General features: G+C 38.9%; 2 protein-coding genes across 22 annotated transcripts in view; both read right to left on the bottom strand.

Moving 5' to 3' along the window:
• Positions 1–16,347, bottom strand: part of RPL35A (ribosomal protein L35a) — a 136,133-nt gene that overhangs the window by 73,771 nt on the left and 46,015 nt on the right. The gene's annotated exons all lie outside the window — the stretch shown is intronic.
• The window catches only part of LRCH3 (leucine rich repeats and calponin homology domain containing 3), a 61,843-nt gene that overhangs the window by 45,097 nt on the left and 399 nt on the right, over positions 1–16,347 (bottom strand). The gene's annotated exons all lie outside the window — the stretch shown is intronic.

Genomic DNA, 16,347 nt, shown 5'->3' with positions numbered 1-16,347 from the left:
ACGTAGAGAAGAAAGGGACCATGAATTTTTGCAGTAGTTGAGATTTGGACTAGCTGGTTAATAATAACAGTGAAACTGCCTTTTGTTTTATTCCTCAACACACAGATTTCTAATAAAACACCGAGTTCTTCTCAGAGTAGCAAATACAGGTTTGTGATAAGGGTTATACTATATTCCCAAGTTTTGCTCATTACAGATATGTACCTGTGCACACAACACAGTACATCATGGCACACGGTGGAGCAAAGCAAACATTTCAGCAATGAGATCCAACCACTTTTCAGATGAGCAGAGGGCAGAACTCAACAGCTTTAAAAGGGAGGCATGATGAAGGAATTCAGGCTGCAGACAGAATACAAACAGCGACCGCACACGCTGCTACAGCAGACACGATGCAAAGGGAAACTGTTTATCCATGTTTGAAAATAGGTATTAATTCTAACCCCTTCCTATGGGGTTTGAGGTTAAAGAAGTTTTTACATATGCTCGGCTTCCAACATCTGACAGACGCCACAACACACCCCTCAGCCGCCCCCCGAATCTTCTCTCTTCCAGCAAATTTGCTCCCTTTCCTCACTAAACTTGGGCATCCAGCCAACAACATAATCAGGCTTCTCTTTCAAACAACCCTAAAACATAAAGCCCAGCAAACTAAAGTAAGTGAAAGTTGGAGAAGCAACAGTGCAAGAGATTTAACACTGAGGAAATGAACCAGGGTCTCTAGCTCACCAAATCCGGTTAAATTGGGGAAGTTCAGCTCCTCCCTAGCCAGCTGCACTGAAGCTCACTCTTTTTTGTGCAAAACATACACACAGCATTTATCTCCAGAGAAAGCAGCCTTTGGACTATACATACAAAGCTCATAAGGCAGCACACACCCCTTCATTGATAAACCTGGTTTAAAGGAGGCTATTTTAGTTTGACCCCAAAATACTTCTTATTGAATTTAAACAACAACAACAACAAAAAAAGTCAAATCAGCAGAAAACCTGTATGTCTAGCTTTTTGTACCAAGTTTAACCAAGACAGTGTAAAACAGTATCTGAAAGCCTTGGAGATACACCCTCTTGGATCCAACTATACTGGCGCAAAACTGTCACCTCTATCGGATATTCCTTACCAGCCCTTTGCTGTCAGCTACTAATTCTGCAATGCTTATTGGAGCACTTCCCACTTCACATCGGGCAGAAAACCAGTCAAGTTAGCTCACATGGTATTTTTAAGTTGTTTAAACTACTGCAAATGTTGCCTGAAGCCATCTTGGGAAGGACTTACATGAACCGTAATCTCAGCGGATACGTAAGGGCAGTGACTTCCTTTGGCAGCACAGGCTCTTTACAGTAGCTGTTATCTGCACATCAACAAACAAGATGAAACCTTCCCTTTACACAAACTTTTAGAAAAAGACAGGAGGGAAGAAAGAAAATCTTTAATCGGGATTTTCTAAGCAGGCATTACTCGGAATTGAATCAGATCTGAGTCCCCATTACTTAAGCATTCTATTTTCTTCTAGCATTAAGCAACCATCTCAGCTCATTTCGTAAGTTTTGCTGCAACACCATGACTTAGAACCATTACATGGTTCAGATTTGCTGCTTTGATTCAGGCCCCCTGCCCCAACATACACAACATGAAATTCACCTCTCCTCCTGTATTTCTTCCTCATCTGTTTTTATTTTTAGACACGTGCTTTTCCCAGTTCTCACACTCAGGATTATGAAGAACGAATACCAGTAAATGGACATTCTCCCACCAAAAACATCAGTACTTTACGCTATTTTTACTTCCCATAGGCACAAGCTCATCTTGTCCTATATTATTCAGGAAAGACATACCTCCATTGTACGGATGCTCCTTCCCAACCAGGAAACAATTGCTCATTTTCTTTCACATCTCTTTGTTTTCCCATAAATACTTCAAGATAACTGACCACTCAAGACTATAGTAAAGCTTCTCACTTTCACCAGGGCAGAACCAACCTGGTTGTCACTTCATAACTTACAGCTACTTGTTCTTAGTGATCTGGTTTACAGCACAGAGGAGAGATGAATGGCTGCACAGAAACAGGAATGAGCGTGGCCAAGGGCTGCAACTTCTTCAGCCAATTGTGACAGCGTCTCCTGAAACTACACTCAAGCATCATTAAATCTCAGCTGAAAACATTCTTTTGCAGGCTCAAGTTGGAATGCTGAATCTAAAAGTCAACTAACTTAAGACATATTTTTTTAATCTTGTTTAGAATTTAAAAGCTTGCTGTTGTCGTTAGAAAACCTGTCCTCATTTCATGCTAAGTTATATTGAAAAGTACACTTCAGTATAGACACAATGCAAGCTGCCACCTCCAGAACAGAGGGCTGAGCTTGTGTTGCAAAGGGAAGACATTTGCTCAATAAGAGAGAAGGCTGTGTGGTCAACATGACAACTTCTCATTTCCTTACTTCTCTAAGTTTGAAGAAACCCATTTTTCCCATGGTCCAGAGACTGGCCAGTAAGTACTCGGAGGGCTTCAAGGTCTTCACACACAGTATAATCAATCTCCTTCAATTTCATTTCTCTCACCTTTCCATGGAAAACCCGCTGCTTGCAGTCTGTACAGAAGGTACCACGCACAGAAGTTATGTAAAATAGAAAAGACTCGTGCCAAGAAACTATACCGTATGTATAACTCCACCTCACAGGAAAACAAAAATATTATAAATATTAGTTCCTCCTTAGGTTCTAAGATACAATGCTAGATACCATAGCCTATAGTTTAAACTCCATAATAAATTTTCAGTTATTCAGAAAAGGAAAGGGAAGGGAGGGTCAGATAACATGGATAAAGCAATACCACAGGTTAATATAAAAGATAATGCAGACTGTGTACGTAATGACTGTGTAAGTAATGACAGTGCTGAGAGAAGAGTTATCAAGACCTCCTAAGCAACACTGAGCCAAGCTAGAAAACCCCCACAAAGAAGCACAGTGCCTTTGAATAAATTCATGTTGCCCAAGCTGGTACTCCAAGTACACCCATTACAGTGTTAAACCACCCTCAACAAGCTGTTCATAGCTATCGAGAGTTCTACCTGAAGAGACTGCCAGTGAGGAAGATTTCATGCTACTGTCACTTTGCTTAATGCTCCACGCTGGCTTTCATGTGTATTCATGAGATACCTCATGCATTCAGCAATTGCAACAGCTCCGTGACTAAACTGTAACTTGGGGAAGGAGACCTGGCTTGGAATAAAGGCAGGAACAGGTCACTCGGGAGGGCTGGAAATGTAAAATGCAACCAACAAAGACGTCATATTTCTACCATTCATCTATTTCTTTACTGAAAGCTACTACTGACTTCGATTCAGCTTAATAGTCTACATAAAATTCTCCATCTATAGGTTTTTTCACTTATAAATATGTCAGCTAATAGAACAGCTGCAATTTACTGAGTATTATGTTAGTTTTGCATATTCCCCTATTTATTTCACCGATCAGTTCAAAATATATTATGTTAATCCCTTTTTCCCCCACAGACAGCTGAAGTAGAATGATGTATTAAACTCAGCAACAGATGAACAGGCCATAAAGAAAAATATTGTAGCTGTGAATACATTTCAGAATGTCTTAAGTGGAGTTACAAACAGACCAGCTCAAACCAGAACTGAAAATTCGAGGGTCCTAAAAAGCAGAGTGAGTAATTACACAGAAAAAGGTCAATTACTTTCAGAGAAAGTCAAGCATTTCTATAAAATTTTCTGCCTCTTATTACTGCATTTCTCTGAAGCTTTTAATAGAGTGCCTCCCTATTTACAGCACTTAGATACAGCTTCATCGGGCTACACAGTAAGGTCATCAAATACGTCTCATGCCATTGCAGACACTGATCTGTCTCCAGCAGAACGGTATTTTATTGAGGGGGAAAGTCAATAAAGTCCAACAGTCAAAAGGCCTATGTTCTCTTAATGAATCCTTGAGGCCATCTCTCATGCTGACATCATCCCTAACAAAAAAAGTCTGTTACACTTTACACAAGCAGTGTTGCAATTTTGAATAGGACAATTATTGCCAGAACTCTAGAAAAATAGCTGGAGTCCTCCCAAGTCATCTGCGCAGTAGAAGCCACTTAGTGTCAAGAAATAAAACAGTAGTATAGGATATGTATGGAAAAGATCCCCTATCAAACAAAGAGAACAGCCAAAAGATGAGATAAATTACAACAATTGCCAAAACATATGTTCATAATATGAAATAAATTTTGAATCTTGAAACCATGAAAGTCACCTTCAATCAAAAACAGACCATGCAGATATTAGCAGGGATCAAGGACTACAGAACGGGTGGTCACAATTTCATATATCTTCATTTTTTAAAAAAGTTATGTTTGCTAAAAACTACTACCAAGGCTATCAAAATCATTGTTACATTCTCAAATATTTTGAGTTGACTTGTATACTTTTTTCCACCAAAAAAACCCCCAAACCATTATGAATCCCTGGCAGCAAACACACAGAACACAACCAAAACTGTTCCAACTACAACTGAAAATGCGTTTTTTCAAACGCAAACCAAACCAATCCCTGTTCAGGAAAACCCTTAAATCAAGGTTTAATGGCAAACATTTGTCCTGAGGGGCTGGGATGGAAATTAACCTCAAACTGCAGTAGTCAGTTTAAAGTTTTTGCCTGGTTGGCTCTATCCACCCAGCTTCTTCTGAGAAACAGCAGCTTTGTGCACTTGACAACTCTGTACTGGCTCAGTACAAACTGCATGGAGCAGAAGATAAAAGAGAATGAAAACTTTTTGTCCTGCTAGACAAATTCTTCACAAACACTGAGCCACAGAAGAGAGGCCGCATGGTGACTGCCCACATGGTCCAACAACCATGATGAGAATTCCACTCCCAGAGATCTCTGTGATTCCATTTCATACTGACTAATTCGACTGCTTGTATTTTTAGAGCCATACATATATAGAAAACCTTTTTTAAAAAAGTGATAATTTGCAAATATGTGAAAAATCCAAATGGAAAAAATCTCAAGAGTTACAGAGGAACTGCTTCATCCACACTAACACACGGACATTGGAAATGTAGGAAAGGGCACAAGTGCTGCTCAGCAACACGACACCCGCGCGCTGCCCACGGCCCATGAAATACTTGACCGTGCTCCAGCAGAGCAGGGTTTCATTTTACAAGAGCGCTTCACAAAGTCAGCAGAGAGAGAACAGTGCAGTCATGGACTCAGCCCCTCCAGATAACATTTCCACAGGTACAAAAGGAATTACCCAGCAAAACAATTGACTTCTTTTTTATTATTGTTTTAAAGCAAAAGACATTAAAAAGCTTTGAAAATGGAGCTAGAACCCACGTGCAAATCTCCGGATCCATCTATTAGATTTCCTATTAAAAATTATGAGCATTGTTAAAAACGTACATTTAATATTCAATCTATTTGTTGGGTTTTTTTCCCAAAACCTCTCTAACATAACAGGCTTGGGTAAAAAGAGGGACAAGCCTTCAACTTGGGTGAAACAGCAGGTAAACTAGTAGTTGTAGTACCAGGAAAAAAAATTACAAACAAATTCAGTCCGAAACCATAGGAAATAGATCCACTGCAAAAACACTCCCTGGATTTTAATCAATACACTTAATGGTCATAATTGAACTTTAACAACTTTCAGCACCTGCACAGAGGAGTAGGGAGATTGAAGGGCTCTGTTGCGGCAAAGGGACTGGATGGCTTAAGAGTCCTGAAATCACAAATTTGATTTTCACTGAACAGCAAATAACCCCAAGAACCACACACAGCAAAACAGAAGGGTTATACATTGAAAGCAATTGGCCCTGATGCACATTTTTTTAAAGGCAATCGATTATAAAAATGGCACAGCATTAAAACATTCATTTAGCATCAGTATGAATATGGAAGCGATCAGCAAAAAGAAAGCAGTAAGGGCAGGAAAATGTGAGTCCAACAGGATATTTGAAGTTTATACAAAAATAAAACTAATGATAAAGCATCAACAACAGTGGTGGTACTGAATCTTCCTCTCGTTACTCTAAACACAAGACGATGAAGAAAATCTATCCTGAGATAACTAGAAGCACAGAAATTCACCTATACTTCTCACAGAAGTAAACCAGAACTCTTAAGGTTAGTATAAAGCAAGAATGAGAAACTTGTGAGAAGTCTCACCATAAAAGATATTTGAAAATAAAACCATTTTAGTTTATATTTCACCTGATATTTAACTTTCCTTACAAACAGGAATTTCCCCATCTCTATTTAACTGAGTGTTTTATGAATCACGATCTCCACAACACCACTAGATATTTTTGCTTATCATAAAGGGCGTCTCCAGCTTTACAACCGTTAACATCCCCAGTTCCTCCTAAGTACTGTCATCCCTGCACAACATGCAATTTTTTGAGATTACATAATGTAGCAATATAGTTCCAAATCAACTGGCATGGAAATAAAATACGAAGGCCTATGAAAAAACATTTCAACAAATTTAGTCTGTCTAAAATAGAAAACTTGAAATGAGATTAAGCATGGTATGTAGAGGTGTTTGTAGCCACAGAAGTATCCTCAAAATATAAGTTTCAGATCAAGGATATCAGTAGTTTGTTCCATGCTCTCTATAACACATCTATCATTTTTCATGTTTATTGAACATGATCATAAGCATCTGCACGCTTGAACTTGTGATGAGTGTAACAATGTGGAGAAAGCATTGGAAGTCGAATCTCTAAGAAGTATGGCATATCACAACCAAAGGCCTCAGAATAATTACGATACAGGTGTGTTCTTGTAATCTCTCACATTCTTGGGAAAAAGTTAATTCTTCAAATTATAACAAGCCAAGACAGAAAGAAACTATGGCTTTACCTTCATATTAAATTTTTGCTTGTTTGTTTTTGTTTTAAAAAGAACATTAATACTCTTAAAGGTATATTTCTGATAGTATAAACAGACCTTTAGTTAAACAGTAACAGATTGTAAAAACAATGCTTTTCAATAGAAAACCAGCCTCCTCCTTACCCTACATGAAGAGAGAATACATCTCTTGTTCAACACCATTTGCTGACTTTCACCACATCCAATAGCCAAGAGCAAGAAGGATGCAATACTGCAGGAAGATTTTAATAGTTGCTGTGCATTTGGACACCAACAGAATAAACCAAAATCTTCTACCTCTTATTTAAAATGATAAGTTAATATTATTTTCCTCTCATGGAAAATTTAAAAAAAAAAAAAAAGCAGGGATAAAAATTGCCAGTGAGTATCTTAAAAACAAACCAAACAGATGTTAAGTTGATCATAATGAAAGATTTTCAGCTAAATATTGTCTCATGATAAATGGTACAACAGCACCTTTAAACTGAAAATTCAATCTGAAAATCAGATTTTAAAAAAATGTGTTTTCAAGGAGAACAGGAACTACAAGACAGATTGAACAGTAACAGTTATGGGGGTGGTAAAGGGGTAATATTCTCCATGAAAATTTCCTTTACCATGCTCAGAATGAAAAGCTAACATTTAATAATCAGTGAAGGGTAACAATAACGAATATCTAAAGCTTTGCTTCTTACACTATAACTTTTAAGGGTAATTACACCAATTTTCTGACACACAGGCATCCCTGAATAATGGGATATGATTTGCACAGCAGCAGAACAGAGCCACACAATATGTAATACTTGAATATTCTGCTACACATTTACAGATCAAATGATCAATCTGCTGTTTTAGCATAGATGGGTTCCAAAGATAATTTTTTTACCCTGCTAAGCACAAATCTACCCAACCCTTGGCAAGCCAGCAAAGGAAATAGCAGATACTTTATGGCTCATAACCACATTCAGTTGTGGCCCTCTACAAAATCATTTATTCCATAGCTGAGCTTGAAGTCAATGTCATGATGAGAACCTAATTGTCCTGCTGTTGTGCTCAATGACACTCTTACTGTTAGAGAATAGCGTGTATGACACCAACTCCAGGACCAGCTAAAAGCCCTGGGCTATGACTCAATTAACAGGTAATACATATGGCCATAAATAATAGTAATGACAAAATAAGCAGGTTTAAATTGCTACTTGTCTCACCAGCACACCAGAATTAATGTTCTCCTCGGATGCAAAAGGAATTTTCTACCAAATGTTAAGATACTGATTATTCCTCTTTTTATCATGCTAACGACTTGGATGAGAAGACTGGAGTTGGCAAGGAGGCATTTGAGACAGAGGGCACGACTAACAAGGAAAGAAGGTTAAGACATGGAAACTGGGATGAAAGAGATTACGAAAAAATTGGGGGCAGATGAGACAGAACTGAGGTGACATATTGCTGGGGACAAGACACATGACAACAGGTCTCAGGAACAACAACCTACTGCTCAGGTGAAAGAGACCCAACGGACGTAAAGGTTTAAACTACGCTGAGGGGTCGTGTGGATGCCAGCACGATTCCACTTAACCGAATGTAGAAATTCAGCCTGAATTTACAATTCAATGTTAGGAAAATAACCTGAAAAAGGCACTTATATTTTGTACACAGAAAACTCAGTTAAAAACCCATGTAAGATTGCTAAATCAAGCACCCAGACAGCACAGTCTATAATCAAAGATGCCCATGTAACATTAATCGCTCATTTCCTGTGCATATCTACTGTCTATAGGTCTTTAATTAACAACCACATCATACTTTTCATTCCTCTTCAAGATTTTCGTGTTCAAGTATATTTCTTCAGACAATATGAAATTTCTGTAAGAATCAGGACTGATCACAGTAACAGACTTGTTGAAAAACATTAGGGGAAAAAGCAAGGAATTATAGAAAGAAAAAAGGATGGCTAACATGAAAGCTGGTGAACTCTGCTTTGGGAAAAACAGATTGCATCCTATCAGTGCCACACACTTCCTTCATAATACTGAGCAAATCTTGTATTTTTTCCAAAGGTAGCAAATAATGACATATTTCCATTTTTCTAGATGTTGGGTTTGAATTCTAGTACTTCTGAGAAGCCACCAAGGCAACTAAAGTTATTAAGAAGTGCATTAAAAAACAAACAAACCAACCTTTAATATTTTGATTGCCCAAAAGTTCAGACACTCTGTTGAATTTGGTATCCTCAAATCAGCAAATGCCTTCAAACTCCGTATGATTCCAAGCTTCATATATATATCTAAAATGCAGTAACATCACCTTTCTTCACTTCACAGAGATTGCATGAAAAATGATGTTTGAAACCTTTTCAATAGTAGGGAACACTACCAAAAAGCCCAAGGCGAGAACAACAGAGCTAAGTTTCAACAATAAGCAGAATAAAGAGACTAACATTCACATGGGTTGTTGAACAATGGGGGAGAAAAAAAATGAATAAATGCTCAGCAATCCCACTGCCCTCTGTGCAGAGCAGACAATGGGTAAACCCCATATGTTCCAGCAGCCAACACCTGGGCTACAAAGCAAGTGGGATTTTTTTAGGTGTTTCCTGATTTTGCAGTGCTCGAACTACATTTAGAGAAGACTATGACTGTAAATACTTTAACTTTCAAATCAATAACGTTACCAGCTAGAAAATAATAAAGACTCATCCCTCTAAGGAGACTTCTGGGCTCTGCCAGTAAAAGCAACAGTTTGTAATGTGGAATCATATGTGAGGCTCAAGTAAAGGACAATTTTGAGGACTTCAAAGGGAAAAATAAAGCCCTCTTCCTGCATATATACAAAAGTACTAATCCAAAACAATATAAAGAAAAGACCACAATATATTGCCCTTTGTGTTTTCTCTAAATATCTAAAATTCAGAGAATTAAAGCAATACTTCAACTGTAATGCAGTGATAAACTTAATGTGAATGGGTTTTCAACCCTCCACTTGGGAGAGGGAGACATAGCAGCTGAAGAAGAGAGTGCACTGCAGAGCCCATGACTTCAGTTAAATACACAACTGCAATTCATTCAAGCTGTTTGGCTACCATCAGAAACCACGAGATCCAAGCCTGATTAGTTATTAGAGAGAGAAGAACCCTTGAATTGAGTTATGGCCTTTTTGTTAGCTACCATGTAATTTTATTTTTAACACATGCTATATAATTTGCACTGTTTGTTGTAACTAATTCTTTACTACTGTTTTTTCTACTGAAGAAACTAATTATGTCTACTGCAGTCTAAAGCTAAACCTAAACCATCAGTTTAAAATTACTTGCATAAAATCACACATTTTGCCAAATGAAAACATGAGATCCAAATCTGTCAGCAGTAAAGTTTCACTGAATGCGATTCAGCTCTATGAGCCATGCTCAAAAGAAAAAATTCCCAGGCCTACTGACTCCAAGGCTAGCACATTGTTTTACCAAAAAATAATCAGCAAATTTACAACAAGTCAGTGGTAAAAATGGAGTTAAGGTGTGATTTCACAGTTGACGTGAATCAATTTAAGTTTACATATCTGTCAAAACAGGCCTTTCATAGTGTTTCCACCCTCTCTGTTTGCTGGCACCTGCACACATGTGAAAACATGGTGACCTGTCCAAGGGTTTGAATCAACCACTTACTGGCCGAGTTCTCAGCCAGCTGAGTACAAACCAGCTTGCTGGGGGGCAACACGATTGCTGGTGTGACTGTGCAGCAGGAGATGAAGACACAGCCTCTCCTTTTGGCATCAGCATAGAACTCAGATCACATTAGACAGTGTATTTATGACGAATTCAGGGAGTACTTCACCAATGTAAATTTCCTACCTCCAAGCACAGGTACAGCCACAGGAGAAGAGGGCTGGAAACACCACAAGAGAAACAAAGACACTTCCTTTTTTCCTAAACTGATCTGTCCTTCATGTAACTGCAGGACTCAATATATTCTCCTCTTTACTTTGTATGTAGTTACAGTTATCTCCAAAAATACAACTAAGAGTGTGTATGCAGACAGGACAATGTTAAAAAAAACAAAACAAAACCAACCCTCCCCCCCCAAAACAAAACCAAACCAAACCAACACACAAACAAAGCAGTCTAATCATCAGGGAGGAAGGGAAGGGGAGGATGATTAGGGGAGTAACTAGAAACATGCAATCCTGAATACCACTCAGAAGACTTTACTGCTAGTAAAAGTTTGATTGTGGGGCATTTTGTTTTTTTGTTTTAAAAGATCAACTCGCTAAACAAAGGTATTCTGAATATCATGTGTTACTTTTATTGCAACAATGCTTAGAAACTCCAAACTCAGACTCCACTTTCCCAGTTGCTATAAAACATTCGGCCTGAGCGCTAAAAGCCTGTGAGCATTACTGCAGCTCTCCATCAAAACCCAACAGAACTCATTCCTCAAAAACCAACTACGAACTACCACAGTCGACAGTTCTCCACATTTCGAAAGTAACAAAAGAAGGAAGAGAAATGACCTCAATTTACCAACTTACCTAAGCACGAGTCTCAGATAACTCCATTAGCCCAGATCAAGACTTGTCAGTATTTATGCACATAACACATGAGATCCAGGCTTTCTAGTAACAGAAACATAACACAAAAGAAAACAAGAGGGAGCAATACTCAAATTATAAGTGGATTGACATAACTAGGAGGCAAGACCAAAAACTGCAACTGAAAGGAAGAAGCCAGATTACCATCTAAAGTCTGGAGAAGGATTGTGATCCTCCCTCCTTCTTGCCACTACAGCTCCTAGAACCTCTGGACAATGTATTTCTCTTAGGGTTTTCATAAGGGTAGAGGCAAGTACACAAATCTGAGTACAAGATTCTGAACTACCCTAATGTAATGTTAGAATTTTATTTATAATACAGAAACTTCAGATAATCTAAGTACCAACATTGTAAACTCTTCTAATAGCCTGTGACTTGAACAGAGCACAGTCCCATTTCCTTCCAAGTTATCTTAAAGACCATAATAGAATTACATTCAAGATACAGTAACCCAAAGAGAGTTTCTTTCAAACCATTTTTTGATGGTTTAGATTCTGCTGTTGTGGCTTTAAGAACAAATGTTTGGGAAATACAGCCACTGTTGTATGTGCCACCTGTACTTCTCAAATTGTTTTACATTTAATCAGGTAATATCAATTAAATTTCTGGTAGGAAAGAAAAATAAAACTGAAACTTCTTACTAAAGAAGTCACTTTAATCCTTCTAAATGCATGCAAGCACTTAGCATTACAGAAATTTTATTGACACTATGGTCAGATGTTACTGTTTCTATGGAAAGCTGCTAAGAACAAAACTACAGAGACAGCTTAGTGGCCAAGTCATTCCAAAGGTAGTAGCAGATAATTTTTTCTTCCTTTCCAGAGTCTTGCTATCCTTTTTTACTATTAATATATTCCAGAAACAAGACACAGTAAATGTAAGTATCTTACTAGTTGATTTCCATAAACCAGCCATTTATTTTATTGCATAAACCCACATACTCCCATCTTCTCCTTTAAAAATGGAGACAGTGAGTGGTTTAGGTAATTACAGCTGTCATGGACGGTTTGACAAATAACTTTTCTGCTCGATGTATGCTTCAGGCCACTGGGAAAGCTGTCAAATAATGACATCAGAGTCTACATTAACACTGGTAAAATGCAACTGTGCTTCCTTTCACATTTAACTCAGATGGTTTATAGCCCTATTCCCTGGTTGAGAACAAGAATGAAATGAGCAAATGGGTTGTAATTCAAGCCAGATAAAATGGGGATAGATAATGCAGGTTCAGCGAAAGAGTATTAAAAAGAAAAGCACATTCTTGCTTTGCTAATGAAGAAAATTGCTCATTCTTCATCATCAATAAGCTTTGTAAGCTTGAGTCACTTCCTAAAATTCCAATTAAGCTCTAAGGGATGACCATAAAGAACAGCTGCTTTTCCCTCTTTCAGTATCTAAGTTATTATGACACTGTATTTCTCGTACATTAGCCACCCCACACATACAAGAACGTCAGTCGGACTCCTGCATCGCGCACTGTGGGGCCACCTTTCCGAGAGCCCACTGCAAAGCCCTCAAGCACAGACGGCCCTGTCTTCAATTTGATTTTATAATAAGTGATCTTAATTCCAGCCTAAGTGCAAAACAATCAGAAACTCACTATTACTTCCGTGCCTGAAGTTACCTGCTCAGTTCCAAGAACAACCCTGAGCATTGATCTTGCTTTCAAAATCCTTCTGTGGGTGTTCCCCGGCAGACAGCAGTGCCCAGGAGCAGCTGAGGCTCTGACATTACTAGAGAATTCACTTTCCTGGGGAGAGTTTAGTGACCGATGCAAGTGATTAATAAGGAACTTATTTTTTCCACTGATACCTAACAGAAATATTATATTAACTTCCAGAATAAAAATGCATAAAACCTGACCTAGTCATAGTTTAGTTTTAGTTTTAGGTAGCCCTGTGAGGAGCAGGGAGTTGGACTTGATGATCCTTATGGGTCCCTTCCAACTTGAGACGTTCTACAATTCTGTGATCTGCTTATCAAGTATTTTTCCAAAGTTAAGTTACACCTGCCAGAAACTCAGCTCTGATGATTGTTTAGTGGGCAGTTAAGAACCGTACCCAGAAGCTATTACAGCTTGAGCTCCAGAGTTAGTATTACTGTCAAGTCTGAACTCATAAAAGATCCAAAGAAATGGGATCTTCCCATTGATTTAAGGTTTGGGTCTGTACCTTATGGCTGACATCTACTTACATGAATCCTCCCCTCACCCATCATCAACCTCAAAATCAGCACAGAGCACCCAACTAAACTTGACCGAGCATCTAATCTCTAACATCCTGTTCCTACTGACCTGCTGTGCTGGTTCATCTGAGTTAACAACAGCTTCCAGGCTTGGCCAGTGGTTCTGTTACAGCTCAAGGCTATGCCAGATGCTGGTTACATTAATGAGGGTTGTGATTCATTCCCACCTCTTTAGAATCGATGCAGTTACAGTGACACACAATTACTTTTGTTATTACAAGAGCAGGAATGAGCTATACCAGTAGAACACAATCCACACTAGAGAGGTGTCTGTTCTGGCGCACAGAAAGGAGTAGGATTTGCATATCCATTGTTTTGTCTTCAGTTTTATAGTTTGGGAGGAATTCCAATGATTTTTATGAAACTCCACACACACGCCCCACCTGATGTGCTTCAAATCTTTGTGGCACAGCACGCAGGAAGGCACTCAGAATCTACAGTCTAGGGGAAGGTACTTAGAGTGTTTATAACACCTGACACACATATACATTATACCCTGTAATTTGTGGCTACTCCCATACAAAAGAACTGAAAGTTACACAAGAAAGAAACTGACGTAGGGCAAGCAGTGGATTAAATTTGTAGCTGAGCACTGAACTGAAAACTGGAGGCCTGAAACACTTGCGTGGATTTTTCTCCACTGCCCAGTCTTACCCAAAACAAAACAGTCATAGAACCGACCATGCTAAAAAAAAACCCCACAAGATGAAGTTATTCACAGCAGCCTTCAAAACAGAGTATTTAAACAGAATGTGTCCCCTCAATGAGCTTTGCTTCTTACAACTTCAGAACAGTTCTAGCTTTTTTCTAAAGTTCATTGTGATGATAAATGCACAAAAGTGTATGGTATGCACTGCTGCTTATTAGCATTTAATGCTTCTTGAACAACTACAATGCAAATATTCATCACAATAGATGGGAACCTTGGTGGAAACAAGAATTCCCACAAATTGTTTAAGATTACAGTAAATGAATAGTATTATAAACAAAAAGCTCACATCCCTCACAGATGCGTATGTTACATTTGCTTACAGATTAGCCCACTACACACTCATTATGCAACTGCGTTTGTAGAAAACCCTTTGAAAAAGAAAAAATTATACCATAACAAGAAGTGTTTTCTATTTATAGATGTGTTCCTGTCAAACCACACTGTCTCAAGATCTGGTTGGGCATTTTTATATATAAACGATAGATTTTTGCATAAATAGGACGTTACGGGACAGAGTATGAAGTCAGGCAATGTTAAAGCCTTCATTTTTAATTACTTAACTGACAGTGCATCGGCACAGTAACAACATGGTAAATTTCAAAAAGCTATGTTTACAGTCTATTTCTAACCTACAACTAAAAAAACATATGAAAATCTCAATGACTGCATAGGGAATAATCAAAGTTACAAACAACTGGTATGCTGACACCTTTGAAAACCACTTTTACTTCACTTCTACAGCTAGGCAGTCAACACATAAACTAGATTTGCTCTATATAATAGATTGAGAAAACTTCTACATTCTGCACAAACTCTCACCATTTCCCAAGTCCCATCTCTCTATTCAATACAGTAATATCGGACATATTACTGTCCAAAATTTTACATATAACATAGGGACATGGTTCAGTGCTAGAGTTAGGTTAGGTTATGGTTGGACTCAATGATCCCGAGGGTCTCTTCCAACTGAAATGATTCTATGATTCTAAATGTGTTTTTCCTTATTATCAAGGTCCTTACAGGGAGAGTATACATTTTTAGTCTACACCTATGAATATATTCAAGGAGCATAAGGGGGAAAAAAAAGTGCCCTATTGCTTACTGCACCTTGTAAAATACTTCTTAAAAATTCTTGATGTTTTTATCCATATAACACAGGAGGAAAAAAAAAAAAGAGATAATATTCTGTTCGTGGTACCTTTCATATCTTCCTTATAACTGTCAGAAATGACAATAATAAAAGCACAAGAAAGAGGTGTCTTTAGTGTATGCCCTTCTTGGAAAGCTGGTTTGTGCTGTCAACAGCCCAAGATGAGAGATGGCAAGAGCGCCCATATATGCATCTATACACACAGTCACATATACATACATCAGAACAGGAACACGCCCGGCCAAAACCACATCAGTGAGCAGCAGTACCGAGAAAAGCCTCAGAACTCTTTCAAAAACAGCCTCCAACAAAGGAAACATCTCTAGACTGGAGACGACGAATTAAAAATCCCAACAAGTGGAGAGATCTCGTCGGCCCGAGCCACGGTGGGGTGAGGAAGGACACACAAACAGCGACAAACAGCGACAAACAGCGACAAACAGCGACAAACAGCGACAAACAGCGACAAACAGCGACAAACAGCGACAAACAGCTTCTCCATCCTGCCCCCAGCCCGGGAGGAAGGGCGGAGGGTGAAGGGAGGAGGCGAGAGCGCGAAGAAACGGCCCAGGAGCAGAAATCCGCGGGGTGCGGGGGGGAATCCCCCGCTGCACCCACACACCCTCTTAAAAAGAAACGGAGGGGAAGCCCTCAAACACACACCGAGGATATTTCTCCTCCGCACGCATCCTGCTTCAGCTGACTGAAGAGACAGCAAATTCATCACCTCAGCCTCACCCTCAGCGGGGGTCTGGCTGTTCTCCGCCGCCCATAACACC

Source organism: Patagioenas fasciata, chromosome 9, assembly GCF_037038585.1.
Source record: "Patagioenas fasciata isolate bPatFas1 chromosome 9, bPatFas1.hap1, whole genome shotgun sequence".
NCBI lineage: Eukaryota > Metazoa > Chordata > Aves > Columbiformes > Columbidae > Patagioenas > Patagioenas fasciata.
Note: the sequence above shows the minus strand (reverse complement) of the source record. Positions and strands in the feature narration are given on the sequence as shown.